At 48.0% G+C, this 17606-nt stretch overlaps 1 long non-coding RNA gene across 2 annotated transcripts in view; it reads left to right on the top strand.

Annotated features, from left to right (window-relative positions):
- The first annotated feature begins 13195 nt into the window (after nucleotides 1-13195).
- LOC140427501 (uncharacterized) overlaps nucleotides 13196-17606 on the top strand; it is a 90541-nt gene continuing 86130 nt past the window's right edge. Inside the window, exon 1 of one of the 2 annotated variants that reach the window (XR_011948525.1) lies at nucleotides 13196-13333. This is a non-coding gene — a long non-coding RNA (uncharacterized lncRNA). The remainder of the gene's footprint in view (nucleotides 13334-17606) is intronic. The other variant, XR_011948524.1, reaches the window with a different exon arrangement.

Here is a 17606-nt window from a genome sequence, read left to right as displayed (position 1 = left end):
TGCTCCTGCACCCTTTAACAATTTTACCTCTTCTTTTTTGTATTGTCTCTCCATGATCTTCCACATGGCTGAACCCTGTGAGATGGGTCACTGTTGAATTCCGAGAGTGGGAGCAACTTCTGAAGAGAATTCCAAGGCAAGATCTTCAGATATGGAGAATGGAAGCCCTCATGAGAAAGTTGACGTTTCAGAGATATTGATGGGCTCACAAAGGGACAAATATCTGTGCGGGTGGTTGACAAATCCATGGAATCTGTTTTGGTCACAAATGTAATCTATTGTGCAGGACCTCAGAGTGCAACATGATCTATGCAGAGAACCTGGATATTATTGTACTTTGTTTTATGGCCATTTTGAAATGTTTGTAACATTCTTTCCGTATTTTCCCCCCCAAAGTTAAATATCTCCTGGAATTATTTGAAGAAGAGTAGAAAGTTCGCTGAATGTTTTTGGCAACATGCCTCAGGCAACCATGACCCAATTAGCTGCTTCTATATGCCATTGTTGTTTGTGAGACCTTATGATCTGTGAAATGGCTGAAAGTTATAATGTTTTTCTATTTCACCCGTTCCTCGTTTAACCTGAGTTGGCTGGAGGAGACCAAAATGCAGTTGGTCGAAAGCTTTCAGAAACGTGCTCCCCCCAGTGGCCAGAGCCTGCAGTGATCAATGTGACTGTTGACACAGAAAAAGCGAATGGGGAATGTTGGCACATTCATTCAGAATGGCCAAAGGTTAACATGGAAGCAAAGCAGAAATTCAAGGCAGCAGAAAGCCAGGTTTGTAGATCAGAAATTCTCAATGCAAGCTTTTTCATCACACGTTATTGCGTGTTGCTCATTGCCTTGTGCTTTTTTCCAGAACAATCCAACTAATTGGAGGATGTATGTGTATGGAAACCGACTGCATTTACGCCTAAATTAGGCATTTTGTCCATGCCTACCATGCAATGGGACTATCGGCACTGGGAAAATAATAGGTGACGATCTACCTTTTTAACAGAGACGTCTTTTATATTTAAGAAAAACGAGCGGGTGAAGACAATACGGGCCCTCAAGCCTGTTCCACCGTCCAGTGAAGTCAAGGCCGATCTTCTGCATTTTGGAAGCTGTAACTAATTAGCAGCTGGTGACGCTGACTTGCAAAGCCAAATTGTCAACACGGCCATTGCTGAACCCGAGGCTGGGTTCAATTCTGCCCTCCCCACGTTTGCTCTGTCGCTCAGTTCTCAGCTTTCAATGGGGGGGTTAACTGCTGTAACCTTTGTGGCTGCCCCAGTAATCTCTTCATTAGCCGTGCGGAAATGGCTTCAGCGACTGTCGCGGTCTCAAGTCTCCTCAGTGACATTTCGAGTTGGCAGCCAGAAAATTGCAATCTGATTTCAGATGGCGTTTGCATGTAATTGAGCTCATAATTGAAGCTCCTCAAAAGGAATGCAGGTGAGAGTTGTGTGACTTTCTCATACACCGGGGGATCTCATATTCGTGACCTTTAAAACAAAAATGACTGCACATCCACCTCCTGGGTGTACGATTTGCTTTTATAAATATGCAGGATGACTTGTGTCTTGGTGGAATGCAAAATAACATCTTTAATTGAACCTGCATGAAGCCGCCTTTTCGTTAGGAATGCTGTGTGACCTTTCATCATTCAAACTGGGTAATAGAGTAACTATCGCTCTGCTGTTTAAACCCATCTATCCCTCACACCCAGCTGTGATCTGTGCTTGCTGCGATGTCTGAAGCATTTTTCACTTTTGGACCTATACAGCAGAATGATTTTCTGATCTTGTGTCCCTGGCTGGAAGCGTCACCCACTGGGAGCACGTGTCCAAAAATCAAGATCGATGCGAGGCATCATTTTCTTGACCATTTAAATTGAGGAATTATCACCCAGGCTTTTTTTTGATGGTATTTATAGGAACAGGAAGAGTCCATTCAACCTTGTTTTGTCATTCAGCTAGATCATGGCTGATCCGTATCTAAACGGATTCGGGAGTGGTCACGTTGACGATTTGTTTATTTTTTTACACTCCAGCATCTTTAGCTGCTAAATGGTTATAATTGTCAAGTAATCAGCCAGGATCTCAGCAATTCCAGGGGCCAGATAGTCAAATCCTGCTCCTGGGGCAGCACAGTAGCGCAGTGGTTAGCACAGTTGCTTCAAAGCTCCAGGGTCCCAGGTTCGATTCCCGACTTGGGTCGCTGTCTGTGCGAAGTCTGCATGTTCTCCCCGTGTGTGGGTGGGTTTCCTCCGGGTGCTCCGGTTTCCTCCCGCAGTCCAAAGATGTGCAGGTTAGGTGGGTTGGCCATGATAGCTTGCCCTGAGTGTTGATAAAGGTGGGGTTACTGGGTTATGGGGCTACAGGGATAGGGTGGAGGTGTGGACTTAAATAGGATGCTCATTCCAAGACCTGGTGCTGACTAGATGGCCCGAATGGCCTCCTTCTGCACTGTAAATTCGATGTAAGTTCTATTTCTTAGGTCCTTATGTTAAGTTCGGGATAATGGGCAGGAATCTCCGTCCCGCCAGCCCTGTTTTTCTGTGTGGCGCATCGTCGCCGGCTGTGCGATTCTCCATTCAGGCAGCCGGCCAATGCTGGACATCCCATACCGTCGGGAAAGCCGGGGGGCGTGGGGGCGCTGCTGGCAATGCGGGGCATCACGCCGACGGAGAATCCCGCAGAATGCCACAGTTCAAAGGTACATTTCTGTTTATCAGTTTCTCAGTGCTGATAGCCCCATGATGTGATGTTTACAGACAAAATTAAATTTCGGTCTGGAAAGTATCTCACCTGGACGCTACGACAAATCTCTCAGTCTCAGATTGACACCCCAGTCTCAACAGCTCTTTGGGAGAGATGGTTCAAGATTTCTGCTGTCCTCTCTGTGCGATTGAAGTGCTTCCTGACTTTGCACGTGAACGACCTGAAAATGAGCAGTGGAATTCGAAGCAAGGGCCGTCATTCTCCGCTCATTGCGATTCATCCTCTATCTCAACTGAGCACTGAGGCAATAAGGGTAGAGCTAAGAAATAGGAAGGGTGCACTAACATTGTTGGGACTTTACTACAGGCCTCCCAAAAGCGAGCGTGAAGTAGAGGTACAAATATGTAGACAGATTATAGAAAAATGTAGAAGCAATAGGGTGGTCGTGATGGGAGATTTTAGCTTCCCCAACATTGAATGGGACTCATGTAGTGTTGGAGGCGTAGATGGAGCAGAATTTGTAAGGAGCATCCAGGAGAGTTTTTTAGAGCAGTATGTAAATAGTCCAACTTGGGAAGGGGCCATACTGGACCTGGTATTGGGGAATGATCCCGGACAGGTGGTTGAAGTTTCAGTCAGTGATTACTTTGGGAATAGCGATCATAATTCCGTAAGTTTTAGAATACTCATGGACAAAGACGAGCGTGGTCCTAAAGAAAGAGTGCTAAATTGGGGAAAGGCCAAGTATAACAAAATTCGGCAGGAGCTAGGGAATGTGGATTGGGAGCAGCTCTTTAAGGGTAAATACACATTTGAAATGTGGGAGTCTTTTAAGGAAAGGTTGGTTAGAGTGCAGGACAGACATCTCCCTGTGAAAATGAGGGATAGAAATGGCAAGATTAGGGAACCATGGATGACGGGTGGAATTGTGAGACTAGCTAAGATGAAAAAGGAAGCATACATAAGATCTAGGCGACTTAAATCTGATGAAGCTTTGGAGGAATATCGGGAAAGTAGGACAAATCTCAAACGCGCAATAAAGAGGGCTAAAAGGGGTCAAGTTCATGGGTTTGGCGAACAGGGTTAAGGAAAATCCCAAAGCCTTTTATTCGTATATAGGGAGCAAGAGGGTAACTAGAGAAATGATTGGCCTACTCAAAGACAAAAGAGGGAATTTATATGTGGAGTCAGAGGAAATGGGTGAGATTCATAATGAGTACTTTGCATCAGTATTCACCAAGGAGAGGGACATGACGGATGTTGAGGCTAAGGATGGATGTTTAAATACTCTAGGTCAAGTTGGCATAAGGAAGGGGGAAGTTTTGGGTATTCTAAAAGGCCTTCATTTTCTTAATAATGAAAGGTGGACAAGTCTCCAGGTCCGGATGGGATCTATAGCTGGGGCCTTAACAGATATCTTTGAGCATCCTAGAGCACGGGTGAGGTCCCGGAGGACTGGAGAATTGCTAATGTTGTCCCTTTGTTTAAGAAGGGTAGCAGGGATAATCCAGATAATTATAGACTTGTGAGCTTGACGTCAGTGGTAGGCAAACTGTTGGAGAAGATACTGAGGGATAGGATCTATTCACATTTGGAAGAAAATGGACTTATCAGTGATAGGCAGCATGGTTTTGTGCAGGGCAGGTCATGTCTTACAAACCTAATAGAATTCTTTGAGGGCAGCACGGTAGCACAAGTGATTAGCACTGTGGCTTCACAGCGCCAGGGTCCCAGGTTCGATTCCCCGCTGGGTCACTGTCTGTGCGGAGTTTGCACGTTCTCCCCGTGTCCGCGTGGGTTTCCTCCGGGTGCTCCGGTTTCCTCCCACAGTCCAAAGACGTGCAGGTTAGGTGGATTGGCCATGCTAAATTACCCGTAGTGTCCATAAGGGTTGGGTTGGGAGGGGTTATTGGGTTGCGGGGATAAGGTGGAAGTGAGGGATTAATGTGGGTCGGTGCAGACTCGATGAGCCGAATGGCCTCCTTCTGCACTGTATGTTCTATGTAATCTATGTAAGTGACAATGTTAATTGATGAGGGAAGGGCTGTAGATGCCATATACATGGACTTCAATAAGGCGTTTGATAAAGTTTCCCATGGCAGGTTGATGGAAAAAGTGAAGTCGTATGGGGTTCAGGGTGTACTAGCTAGATGGATAAAGAACTGACTGGGCACCAGGAGACAGAGAGTAGTGGTGGAAGGGAGTGTCTCAAAATGGAGAAAGGTGACTAGTGGTGTTCCACAGGGATCCGTGCTCGGACCACTATTGTTTGTGATATACATAAATGATCTGGACGAAGGTATCGGTGGTCTGATTAGCAAGTTTGCAGATGATACTAAGATTGGTGGAGTTGCAGATAGCGAGGAGGACTGTCAGAGAATACAGCAAAATATAAATAGATTGGAGAGTTGGGCAGAGAAATGGCAGATGGAGTTCAATCCAGGCAAATGCGAGGTGATGCATTTTGGAAGATCTAATTCACGGACTATACGGTCAATGGAAGAGTCCTGGGGAAAATTGATGTACAGAGAGATCTGGGAGTTCAGGTCCATTGTACCCTGAAGGTGGCAACGCAGGTCGATAGAGTGGTCAAGAAGGCATACAGCATGCTTGCCTTCATAGGACGGGGTATTGAGTACAAGAGTTGGCAGGTCACGTTACAGCTGTATAGGACTTTGGTTAGGCCACATTTGGAATACTGCGTGCAGTTCTGGTCGCCACATTACCAGAAGGATGTGGATGCTTTAGAGAGGGTGCAGAGGAGGTTCACCAGGATGTTGCCTGGTATGGAGGGTGCTAGCTATGAAGAAAGGTTGAGTAGATTAGGATTGTTTTCGTTGGAAAGACGGAGGTTGAGGGGGGACCTGATTGAGGTCTACAAAATTATGAGAGGTATGGACAGGGTGGATAGCAACAAACTTTTTCCAAGAGTGGGGGTGTCAATTACAAGGGTCACGATTTCAAGGTGAGAGGGGGAAAGTTTAAGGGAGATGTGCGGGGAAAGTTTTTTACGCAGAGGGTGGTGGGTACCTGGAACGCTTTGCCAGCGGAGGTGGTAGAGGCGGGCACGATAGCATCATTTAAGATGCATCGAGACAGATATATGAACTGGCGGGGAACAGAGGGAAGTAGATCCTTGGAAAATAGGTGACAGGTTTAGATAAAGGATCTGGATCGGCGCAGGCTGGGAGGGCCGAAGGGCCTGTTCCTGTGCTGTAATTTTCTTTGTTCTAACACCATCCTCCAGCGCTCTCCTTATACCCCATTACACCTTTAGAGTGTAATCTTTAAATCTATCTATTTCTTCCTTAAATTTCAGTGCCCTGGCCAATATTTATCCCTCAACCAACATCACGGTGGCACAGTGGTTGGCTCTGCTACCTCACAGCGCCAGGGACCCGGGTTCAATTCCAGCCTCGGGTCACTGTCTGTTCGGAGTCTGCACATCCTCCCCATGTGTGCGTGGGTTTCCTCCGGGTGCTTCGGTTTCCTCCCACAGTCCAAAGATGTGCAGGTTAGGAGGATTGGCCGTGCTAAATTGCCCCTTAGTGCCCCACAGGTTAGGTGGAGTTACTCCGTTATGGAGATAGGGTGGAGGCGTGGGCCTTAAGTAGTTTGCTCTTTCCAAGGGCCGGTGCAGACTCGATGGGCCAAATGGCCTCTTTCTGCTCTGTAAATTCTATGATCGATGACTTAAGAAAGAAAATTATCTCACGTTGCTGTTTTGAGACCTTTCCGTGAGAAACTTGGGCTGCTGCAACAGTGGCTAAAGAAAAGTGCTCAGGAGCATCCTTGGTTTGCGGTAGGAGATTTATAAATGAAAGCTTTATAAATAAAAGCTCCTTCTTTAAAGGCTCCCAAGTTAAGCCTTTCAACCAGTGAAAGTTCTTTGAAGGGGGCGAGGTCAAGCCGTGACCTCATTGACGCTGGGAAGTGGTTACCTTCTCCAAACATTGTCAATCTGTTTCCTTGTGTTTGTTGTCTTCCACATCCTTGCTCACTGTCTGCGTTCCATGCACTAAGGGTTGCTGCTACTTCCAATCATCTGAGAATAATTTGGATCTGGTGCCAGTAAGAGAAGAACAAAAGCGGAGCTTTCTGCTCCTGTAAGTCATTGAGAGCTCCCAGCAATGTGCCTGAATCCGCGCACACTGACAGTGATCGACACTTCAGAAATAGCAGCACATTTTAAATATGGCTGTGGACTGTAAATGGGAAAAAAATGTCCGGAAGTTATTTGGTGCATTTTTCTTATACTCCCGCCAAGAAAATGCACACGTCATGAATGGACCAGGAGAGAGCTCCTGGGGGGTGATTCTTTTCCTTTTGAATAAGCAAATGACTTGCCAGCTTTCACTGTATGGAGTCAATGGAACTGCTCAGCATTGAAAGTTTACTAATTTTACATTCACCTTCATTGAATAAAACAAACTTTAAACATTTTTCAGCAGCTCCTCAGTCCTTTCTCGATTGAAATATTTAACACATGCAGAGTACATTTTAATGTAAACCTCTTTTTAAGAAAAATGTAAAACTATCCATCCATTCAGTATGCTTCCTGGCAACCTGCTCTGTTAGACTGGTGCTCTGTTGTCATGTGAAAGTACCTTTAAGAAATGGGTGTTTATAAATGGGTGTGTATATAAATATCTGTTGTGAGAGTACCTTTTAGAAATGGGTGTTTATTACTGCAGTGATGTCAGAGAGTGGGTGGAGCTGGGCTGTCTGTCAGTTTTTACTTTTGTTTTAGGCTGTTTGTTGCAGGGTGTGTTTTAGTTTTGTTTTCAGTGTTGGAGCTGAAGCCAGACAGAGCAGCTGTACTGTTGATCTCTCTGCCATGAAAAGACTATCCCTTGATCATTTGGTGAATTCAGAATTATAAATGTTCTCAGGTGGAATGTAAATCTAATGTGCTTCTGTTCAAAGGCGTTTCTTCGGTCTTCTGGATGTTGTTTGGGAAGTTATTAAGGATTACATAGTGCTGTATTCTTTGGGTGTTATATTTGAAGTGATGGTCGCTAAGATGTTCACTATGTTTTAAAAAGGTTAACTTGAGTTCATAGAATAAACATTGTTGTGCTTTGAAAAATACTTTTCCATTTCTGCTGTACCACACCTGTAGTGTGGGCCGTGTTCTCCCCATACCACAATCTGTTAAAAGTCGTGGGTCAGGTGAACTCCATGATACACTTTGGGGTTCTCTAAACCCTGGCTCATAACACTGTCAAGAGAATAATGGACATTCTGGGCTGTTTACAACATCGTTATTTAAGCTTGACCTTCTGACTGGCAATCTGAGTTTCATCCGGGAGTTGTACATCTGGTGATACATTCCCAAGGACTGGCCTGCAAACTCACCACTTTCCACTACAGCCTCCCTTGACTTTCACTGTTGTGGTCACTTCGATAAATAGTCAATAGTAAGAGTAAAGAGTAAAGTTGCCACAGTCCCAGATGACCAGAGGCTCTCCTCCCCCTTCCCCACCCCACCCCCCCCACCCCCAACTTTGAGGGGGAGAGCTGACTGGTGGTGATTTAACTGGAGGATCTCCACACCTCAGGCGAGGGGCCAAGTTTGAGAAGGTGGGTAACTTCAATAGGATGGGCGCGAAGGCGGCGTAATAGTAATGTTACTGGTACTAATTCAAGAGACCCAAGTTAATGCTCAGGGGAGAAGGTGTCAAAACCTGATACGGCAACTGGTCAAAGTGAGCTTCAATTGATAAAATCTGGGATTGAAAGCCAGGCTCAGTAACTGTAATCCGGAAATTACCGTAATGGCCTCTCTGGCTCAAGGGTGCCTTTCAGGGAACTAGAGAATTCCTGCAGTGCAGAAAGAGGCCACTGCAGCCCATCGAGTCTGCAATGACCCTCCGAAATGGCACCCCCAGCTAGGACCACTCCCCAGCCCTGTCCCCATATGCCTGTGGATTGTGAACCTTCGGTGTGACCACCTCTCTATAGGTGCTATCCACGATACTCTCTGCCTCATGGATGCACCACAGGCCCCAGACAACACTCCAGTTCCAAAGCATGGGCTTCCAGGAGCTGCAGCTGGAGGCACATCCCGCAGACATGCAGGTCCTGGGTCCTGGAAGCGTTCCTGGTCTCCCACACGGAGCAAGAAGAGCAAACCATTCCTTTCAGATCTCCTTTTAGTTAAATCAAACATTTTAACATCAGAGAAAATCAACTAGGATGCTTCTTCTTTGCACTGTGTTGTTATAGAATATCATTCTTAGAAAGGTGGTTACCACTGCTGCTTCACAGCTCCAGGGTCCTGGCTTCAATTCCGGCCTCGGGTCACTGTCTGTGCAGGGTCTGCACATTCTCCCTGTGTGTGCGTGTTTCCTCCGGGTACTCCAGTTTCCTCCCACAGTCCAAAGACGTGCAGGTTAGGTGGATTGGCCATGCTAAATTGCCCCTTAGTGTCCAAAAAAGATAGGGTGGGGTTACTGCGTTACGGGGATAGGGTGGATGCATGGGCTTAAGTAGGGTCCTCTTTCCAAGGGCCGGTGCAGACTCAATGGGCCGAATGGCGTCGCTCTGCACCGTAAATTTTTTTTAAAACAGCTACATGACATTCCTGGGCTCGAAGAGACAATTTAGCATGGCCAATCCACCTAACCTGCACATCTTTGGGCTGGAGGAGATATGGTGCAGGGCCCAAAATGCAGTTTCATAGTGCCGTGAAATTACAGAGGGATCTTTCACTGGTGAATCGGGAATCCCACTGAAGGTTGGCGTGAAACTGATTTGCATACCCCTAATGGGATGCAGAGGGAGGCCCTGCCGGAATATTCGCCCCAAGGTCTGATACCATGACACCAGAGGGAAAACACACCGGTCCAGAACATATCTGGGATAACGTGGCATGGAGAAGTCAGGACTTACCTGAAGATGGGGCTGGTTTAGCACACTGGGCTAAATCGCTGGCTTTTAAAGCAGACCAAGGCAGGCCAGCAGCACGGTTCATTCCCGTACCAGCCGCCCCCCACCCTGAACAGGCGCCGGAATGTGGCGACTAGGGGCTTTTCACAGTAACTTCATTGAAGCCTACTTGGGACAATAAGCGATTTTCATTTCAAGAACACATCTGGGGCTGGAGATGGTGATGGAGACCGCCTGGATCCGAGAACAACTCAGCGATGGGTGGGGGAAACACCTATCAGGCGGATCTTTCATCTTCCAGCTTCAATGTTCCTGGACGTGCATCTTCTTCCTTCAATGGTGGGTGAATGATGGCGAAAACCTTTTAATTATGGCACCCAGATGTGATGGTGGCCTGCCCAGCCATAGAGGGTGCCACAAACCTGCCGGATGCATAATTACGGCGTGAATGGAAGATGGTTTAGAATCATCATCCACAATGGGAAACACTCCCAAACCCCCACCCCCACCCCCCACCCCTCCTCCCCGCAAACCCCCCCCCCCCCCCCCCCCCCCAACCACCATGGTGGGAACTTAGTTCCAGGTGGCCAAATTCTGCCCGCCCGGTGTGTTCAGCGTTAAAATACTCCCAAACCTCCCAGAACCTGAAAACTATCAAATTCCGATCCCAATTTCAGAGCTTTGAGGGAGCAATTACGATAAACTCGCACAGGTAGGGCGCGACCTATTGGCCTCTCTGTGCCCGACTTGGGGTTCGACGGGGCCAGTGAATATCGCGAGAGGCCTCTCGCAGGATTTACCGGCCTCGTCACACCCCACGGGATCGAATGGGATCTCGCGAGGTGTCGCAAGCTGGATCCCGCCCATTGAGGTTGGGACCCAGATTTGCATATTCAAGTGAGCTATGAGTCTCACTTGATTATATCTACGCCAGATCTACCCAGCGCCCAGGATCAAACGGTCTCGCCTCGGAGACCACGGGCGGGCGCTGATTAGCGCTGGTTTCCTCAAATGTGGACCAGGCGTATTGCGCTTGGGGGAGGGGGATTTCTCCGATGATCGGGGACCCAGCGTATTTGGGCTCTTGGCAGCCAACCGAACACTTTGGCACTGCCAGCATGGCACCCTGGCAGTGCCTCCCGGGCATCCTGCCAGTTTAAATTCAAAAATGGCGCCCTGATCCTTTCCTGCGCTGACGAGCAGAGCTTAGGCGGGTGTTCCTCACCGAGGCCCAGAACTGAAGAACAGTCGCGTTTAATAGTGGGGCGGGTCTCTGCACTGCCAGTGCCAGGAAACACGCCCGCACGACCCGAGACTCTGATTCATTTCTGTTGAATTGCGCCTCTCCGCTGTATCTCATGGGCAGCACTCACACTGCTAAGTCTGAAGGTTGCGACTTGAAGCATCATTCCAGGATGTCAGTGTAGAAATCAAGGCTGAGGCTCCAGTGTTGGGACTGCGGGAGTGTCGCACGAGTGCACTTGGTGTCTTTTGGACGAGATGTTCCCTCGAGAGCGGTGGGAGTGTGAACTCATGAGCATGAGGAGTAGTTCAGGCAAATAGCAGAAAAGTATTGAAGGAGAAGTTGGATAAGCGCATGAGGGAGAAAAGAACAGAGGATATGGTGATGGCGCGAAATGAGGTTGGGGGGGAGATAGTCAGTATGGAGCACAACCGACAGCATTGACCAATTGGAACAAACCCACTTGGAGTCACTTGTGATCAGTTCTGGGCAGCATACCTGAGGAAGGATATTGTGGATGTCGTGTTGGGTGTTCCGATGCACAAATGATCCAACACGGCTGTAGATTGTACAACTCGCTTTTATTGTCTTAAACAATAACAACTGCTAACTGCTGGCTGAGGTTCGTGCTTCACCAGCTAACCTGTGGACCCAGCCCTTTCACTATCTTGGTGAGGCACTCAGCACATGGACTATGTCTGAGTGGCGCGCTGTGAGCTCTGTGCTCGGAGCTATCTCCTGGTAGAATGAGCGGGAACTGTGATGTTCCCTGTTTTATAGTGCGTGTGCTCTCACTGGTGATTGGCTGCAATGTTGTGTGTGTGTTGGTTGGTCCAACAACCTGTCCATCTGTGTGTGTGTGATTGAACCATGATATGTTAATGTGGATATCATGACATTCGCCTTGGAGGGAGTGCAACGCAGGTTTACAAAAATGATACCTGGACTACAGGAATTGAGTGACGAGGGCAGATTACTCAAATTTGACCTGTTGCCACTAGAATTTAGAAGGTTAAGGGGTGATCTAATCGAAGTATTCACGACATTAACAAGGTAGATAAAGATAAACTATTTCCACTGGCTAGAGATTCTAAAACTAGGCGGCACAGACTAAAAATTAGGGCTAGACCATTCAGGAGAGATGTTGGGAAGAACTTCTTCACTCAAAGGTGGTAGAGTTTTGGCACTCTCTACCACACACAGCAGCTGAGGCAAGATCGGTTGTTAATTAAAAATTCAAGAGAGATTTTTGTCAAGCAAAGGTATTGACGGAAATGGGCCAAAGGAGTTGTGGGGCGGGATTCCCCGACCCCCCGCCGGGCGGGAGACTCGCTGGGGGTCAGCGTGAATCCCGCCCCCACCGTCCTCCCAATTCTCCCGCCCCCCCAAAAAAACCGGCGTGGCGTGAGCCGCGCCGCCCGCCTCGGAGAATGGCGGGGTCCGACGCGACTCAGTGGGCCCCGGGGCTGTCCGCATTCTCCTGCCCGCGATGGGCCGAAGTCCCGCCCGTTCTATGCCGGTCCCACCGGCTTAAATTAGAGTTGGTCCCTTGCCGGCGGGACCTGGCGTCGCGGGCGGGCTCCGGGGTTCTTGGGGGGTCGTGGGGGGATCTGGCCCCCGGAGGTGCCCCCACAGTGGCCTGGCCAGCGGTCGGCGGCCACCGATCAGCGGGCGTGCCTGTGCCGTGGGGGCACTCTATTCCTTCCGCACCGGAGGCCGTGGTCATCCGCCATTCCCGGTGCGGAAGTGAATCCCTGTGCGCATGCGCGGGGATGATGCCAGCACGCGCTGGCTCTCCCGCGCATGTGCCGACTCGCGCTGGCCGGCGGAGGCCCTTTGACGCCGGTTGGCGTGGTGCCAGGCTACTATCCCGCCGACCGGCGGCGCACCAACCACTCCGGGGCGGGCCTAGCCCCTGAAGGTGCGAAGTATTCCGCACCTTTGGGGCGGCCCGATGCCGGAGTGGTTCACGCCACTCCGTCCCGCCGGGTACGGCAGAATCCCGCCTGTGGAGTTTAGCCACAGATCATGATTTCATTAATGGCAGGATAGACTCAAGGGGCTGAATGTCCTGCTTCTGTCCCCATGTTCCGATGTATAAGAATTTTAGGTAGTTATTTATGATGTGATCATTGCAACACAGAATAATCAGCAGCTGTTCAACACATAAGCAACGTGGCCAAGTATTCAGGAATGTTGTTTCACTGACAAACTAGTCAAGTGTGGATAAGAAAGGGTTACACTTAACAAGTGTTTAATGCTACAATTTAGCTTGCTTTCTTAATAGATCAATTTCTCATTACGTAACTCAGCCAGTAGTAAAGTTTATCACGCATGAACCTCATATATGCAGCTCTCTCGAATTGCTTCTAAAACACCCTGTTGTAAATGGAACCATTTTTATTCAAATGAGGTGCTGTTTTCTTTATTTGCATGGGGTTTACACGCGTGCGGGGAATTCAGGCTGTTCCTGGGGCATCATTAAAGCTGGAGGTAAGCGTTGGGGTGTTTGATAAGTCTGGTTTTTCTTTTAAATTATGCACCTTTGGTGTTATGTTCACCTCACCAGTTTGAAAATAATGGACCACTTTGCATTCTCTGCACAGTCCCGTGGAGCGACGGTCTTGGAATGATGTTCTTCATATTACAGCCCATGAATGCTCCATGCAGTTGTCTGAAGTTCCCTGGCATTCTATTTCCGCAGAAATATCTGTGTGTTTATTTTCCGTCAGCTAGTGACTCGATTAAAACTTCCCAACACTGACATTTCAAATGGGCCCCTGGGGGATTGTCATGTGCAAATCAAGGGGCTAATGACCATTTTCAGACTGTAACAAAGCCGGTTTACTCGGGGGAACCTGGAACTGGCTGCAAGCAGGAAAATCAGGTCCAATTGTTTCCCCTAACTGGAGGCCCTGAAAACGACTGTGCATTAGGCCGAAACCTACTCAGTATATATTAAAATGGACTTGCCCCAAAGTGGAGATGGAGCGGAATCAGATTCCCTTCCCAACATCCCCCAAATTCCTGTTTGACCCCCATCGCACTCTACCCCATTCACCAATCAATCGCCTCTCCTCAATCATCTCCCCTTTTCAGGACCTTTTCCGTCACCCCCTGCATCCCAGACTCCCATAATTCCAGACCATCTTCATTCAGGTTCTTGAAGGGAGGAGTGTGAAACAGATCAGGATCACTGTGAAGCAGACCGGGAGGAGTGTGAAGCAGGTCAGAATCACTGTGAAGCAGACCGGGAGGAGTGTGGAGCAGGTCAGGATCACTGTGATGCAGACCGGGAGGAGTGTGGAGCAGGTCAGGATCACTGTGAAGCAGACCGGGAGGAGTGTGAAGCAGGTCAGGATCACTGTGAGGAGACCGGGAGGGATGTGGAGAAGAGTGAAGGAACAGTATCCTTAACTTTATTAATAGGGGCATAGAGTGCAAAACCAAAGATGTTCTGGTGAACTATTTAGACCTTCGCTGGGGTATTGTGTACAGTTGTGGGTGCCACACTTTAGCAAGGATGTGAAAACATTAGAGGGAGTGCAGAAATTAATCATAATGATGGTTCTAACGATGAGGAACGTTTGTTGTGAAGATTGATTAGAGATGTTTTGACAGGTTTGCTTGGAGGACAGTCACCCAAGAGGAGATTTGATGAAGATATTTGTTGCATTGTGCTGTGTCTAGATGAGGATTTTGGGGATTGTCTATTCTCTCAATGTATCTTGCTGGCACCTGTTGTTTCTCAACCGAATACTCTCTATTTATCTGTACATCTCCCTGACCAAGCCTCTTTTCTCAATTGCACCTGTTTCCCCCCCGATGCCTGACCCAGTATTGATACTTTTCCAATCACTCTTTTTTCGAACAGGCGCTGGAATGTGGCGACGAGGGGCTTTTCACCGTAACTTCATGTGAAGCCAATAAGCGATTTTCATTCCTGGTCACTCTCCTTCCCGATCTGTCACAATTCCGACGCATCTTCCTTTCCGATCGCCCTACCTTCCAGATCAGCTCCCTCTTCATGATTACCCTCCATTAAACCAACATCTTCCCAATCACTGACCCTCCCTCCGTTGTCATACCTCTTCCTGGTCGTCACCCCATTTCCTGATTTTCCTCCCCCCAACTCCCAATTGTGATGACTGTAGGAAATGTTTACATAAATTGAATTATGTGTCTGTTGCAGTAATGTTATTAAAAGAACTTAGGTTGAGGTATCCGGATTATTGGAGCAGTTTAATGCCCATAGCCCACCAGTGCCAAGAATGACCCTGCTTCAGATGGGACTCAGTTGTTTTTTCTAGCCTCGGTCTGGAATGCCCCGTCGAGGCCTCACTCTGAGCTCATCAGTGCAGGAAGAGACCAGGGTGCCATTTTTAAATGCCACCCCGATCTCCCTTTGATATCCCCACAGTGGACTCCTGACCCAACCACTGTCCCAACCTACCTCTTAGGGGGTCCTCAAGCCCCTCCACTCACCACATCATAAGGGCCGGCACCCCTGGGCCCGATCCCTGGCACGGGCAAGTTGGCACCTTGGCGCTGTCATCCTGACACCTTGGCAATGCCTCTGCCAGCCTGACAGTGCCACCTGGGCACCCTGGAAGTGCCAGGTTGGCAGTGACAAGGTGCCAGGGTGGCAGTGCCAATGTTTCCGGGTGCTAACGGGAATGCCAGGGTACCACCCTGTCCGGAGCTCGACAAACCGGGATCTTTGATGGCCATGTTTTGTGGATCAGTGTTAAATGACGCCATGGCGAGGTCTACCAGGCATGAACATGCCTTTGCGCGCATCGGGAGAACGCCCGTATATTTAAATGAGCTGAATGACTCACTGAAATATGTTAATCTGGATCTTGTCCAGCGAGGGGGAGATCCAGATCGCGACATCTCATGCGATCCCGTTCGATCTCACGAGGCGTTCTGATGGTCACCAATTCGGGCGTAACCGAGGCCGATCGATCGCACCCTAAATGTCTGCTAAAGCTGTGATTAAGGGGCTAACAGCTGGGCTGACTGTGATGTCACTCATGGGAGGGGCCGGGTCTGTTTTTTGTTTCATTTTCAGCCCTGCCCCTGTGTCTGTCGTTTTTAGTTTCATTTTTTGGGGGAGAGTTTTGCTCTGGGTTCTGAGGACCGGAGATGCGTTTCACAGACTTGACTTCTAAAAGCCTCTCTCCCAAGGACTTTGTGAATAAATCCGTAAACCACTGAGTGTTAATTTTATCAATAAGTGGCAATTGAGCTGCATGTGTGGATTTGGCTGAATTGAAAGAAGTAGATGGGAAAGTAAGCTCAAAGACCTTTCTTTTTATGAACTGTTTAACTGTTAATTGAAGAGCTGTTTTTTCCTCAGATGTTAATGGGATTAATCCTGTATTAATAATAAAGTTTGTTTCAATATAAAAGATCCCTAGGTGGCAGTGGAATCACTCCAGGAGTGAAATATCCTTTCCTCCGCAGTTTACAAATTAAAAAATTGTTGTGGTCTGGTCCGGTTTCCTGATAGAAATTGGGAACTGGTCCGGGTTCCGTAACGCAATCGCCTCCTCTTCCCAGTCATCCATTTTCCTAATCATCACTCCGCAGTTGCTGCCATTTGGATTTTTTTCCCAAATTACCCATTGTTCCTGATCGCTCGAGCCCCTTCCTGCCTTGGTTCTTTGCTTGAAGCAGAGAGTTAAAGCCCACCTTGACATGTTCCATCTTTGTTAAACTTTCTTCCAATACATCTGACTTGTAGAATTAGCTGCATTTCAAACACTCAACATCAGAAATCAATGTCAGCTTGTGTCAGTTTCTTGTAGCTTTCAGGCGCACCACATCCTTCAGCTGATCCTTTTTTCCTGTGGTTGGATCTTACAAACTTCTATCTCTGATTTGTTAACTAACTTTCGAAGCTTGTGTTATCCTGCTACATTATTTGGAAGGTAACAGTAGCATTGTTCCAAGAATGTATATCCGGGTGACTGCAGTGAACAAGGGGGTTTATTAATGAAATGCAAAGGCAATTAGAGAACAGGCACAAAACACGATACAACAGGTCTTTACACTTCATCTCATTGGTCCACACTGTTGTGTTATGTACTCTGGGATAACACAGGCTGCAACTGGATGCAGCTTTAACCAAAAGATACTCCAGACCTTGAAGTTAGTTCAATCGGATTTATTGAACCATTAGCACAGTTCTCAATGTGTTTGACTCTCCTGCTAATCTTGCTATAGTAACTCAGTCTAACTAACCAGTCTGCTCTAAGCCACGTGGTGGGTGTGATGCTTCTGATCTGCCCCTGTCCTACTCTCTAAGTGTCGCCTGTGGAACGAGACAGAGCATGTGTGCCCTGTCCTTATATATGGGTTGTGTAATGCCCCCTTGTGGTCGTGTCACCTCTATCACATGTCTTGACTGCCCATTGGTCGTGTTCTATTCTATGTGTTCATTCGCTGTCTGTCTGCATGTCATGACGTCTCTGGTGCTCCCTCTAGTGTTTACTTAGTCGTAGTATATTTACATTAACCCCTTGTGTATTGACAGTGATGCATATCACCACACACACCTCTTGGGGTCCTTCTCCCAGAGTCTCCACGCAAACTCCCCATAGTCCGGGTTTCATCATTGGCCCCTAGCCAGACAAGTGGCCTGTGGAGCTCGGCCACTTAAAGGCTTGAATTATATTGTAAATGGCAGAACCCTTAGGAACAATAACATACAGAGGGATCTGGGCGTGCAGGTCCAGATTTCCCTAAAAGTGGCAACACA

This window comes from Scyliorhinus torazame, chromosome 7 (assembly GCF_047496885.1).
Source record: "Scyliorhinus torazame isolate Kashiwa2021f chromosome 7, sScyTor2.1, whole genome shotgun sequence".
NCBI classification, from domain to species: Eukaryota; Metazoa; Chordata; class Chondrichthyes; order Carcharhiniformes; family Scyliorhinidae; genus Scyliorhinus; species Scyliorhinus torazame.
Note: the sequence above shows the minus strand (reverse complement) of the source record. Positions and strands in the feature narration are given on the sequence as shown.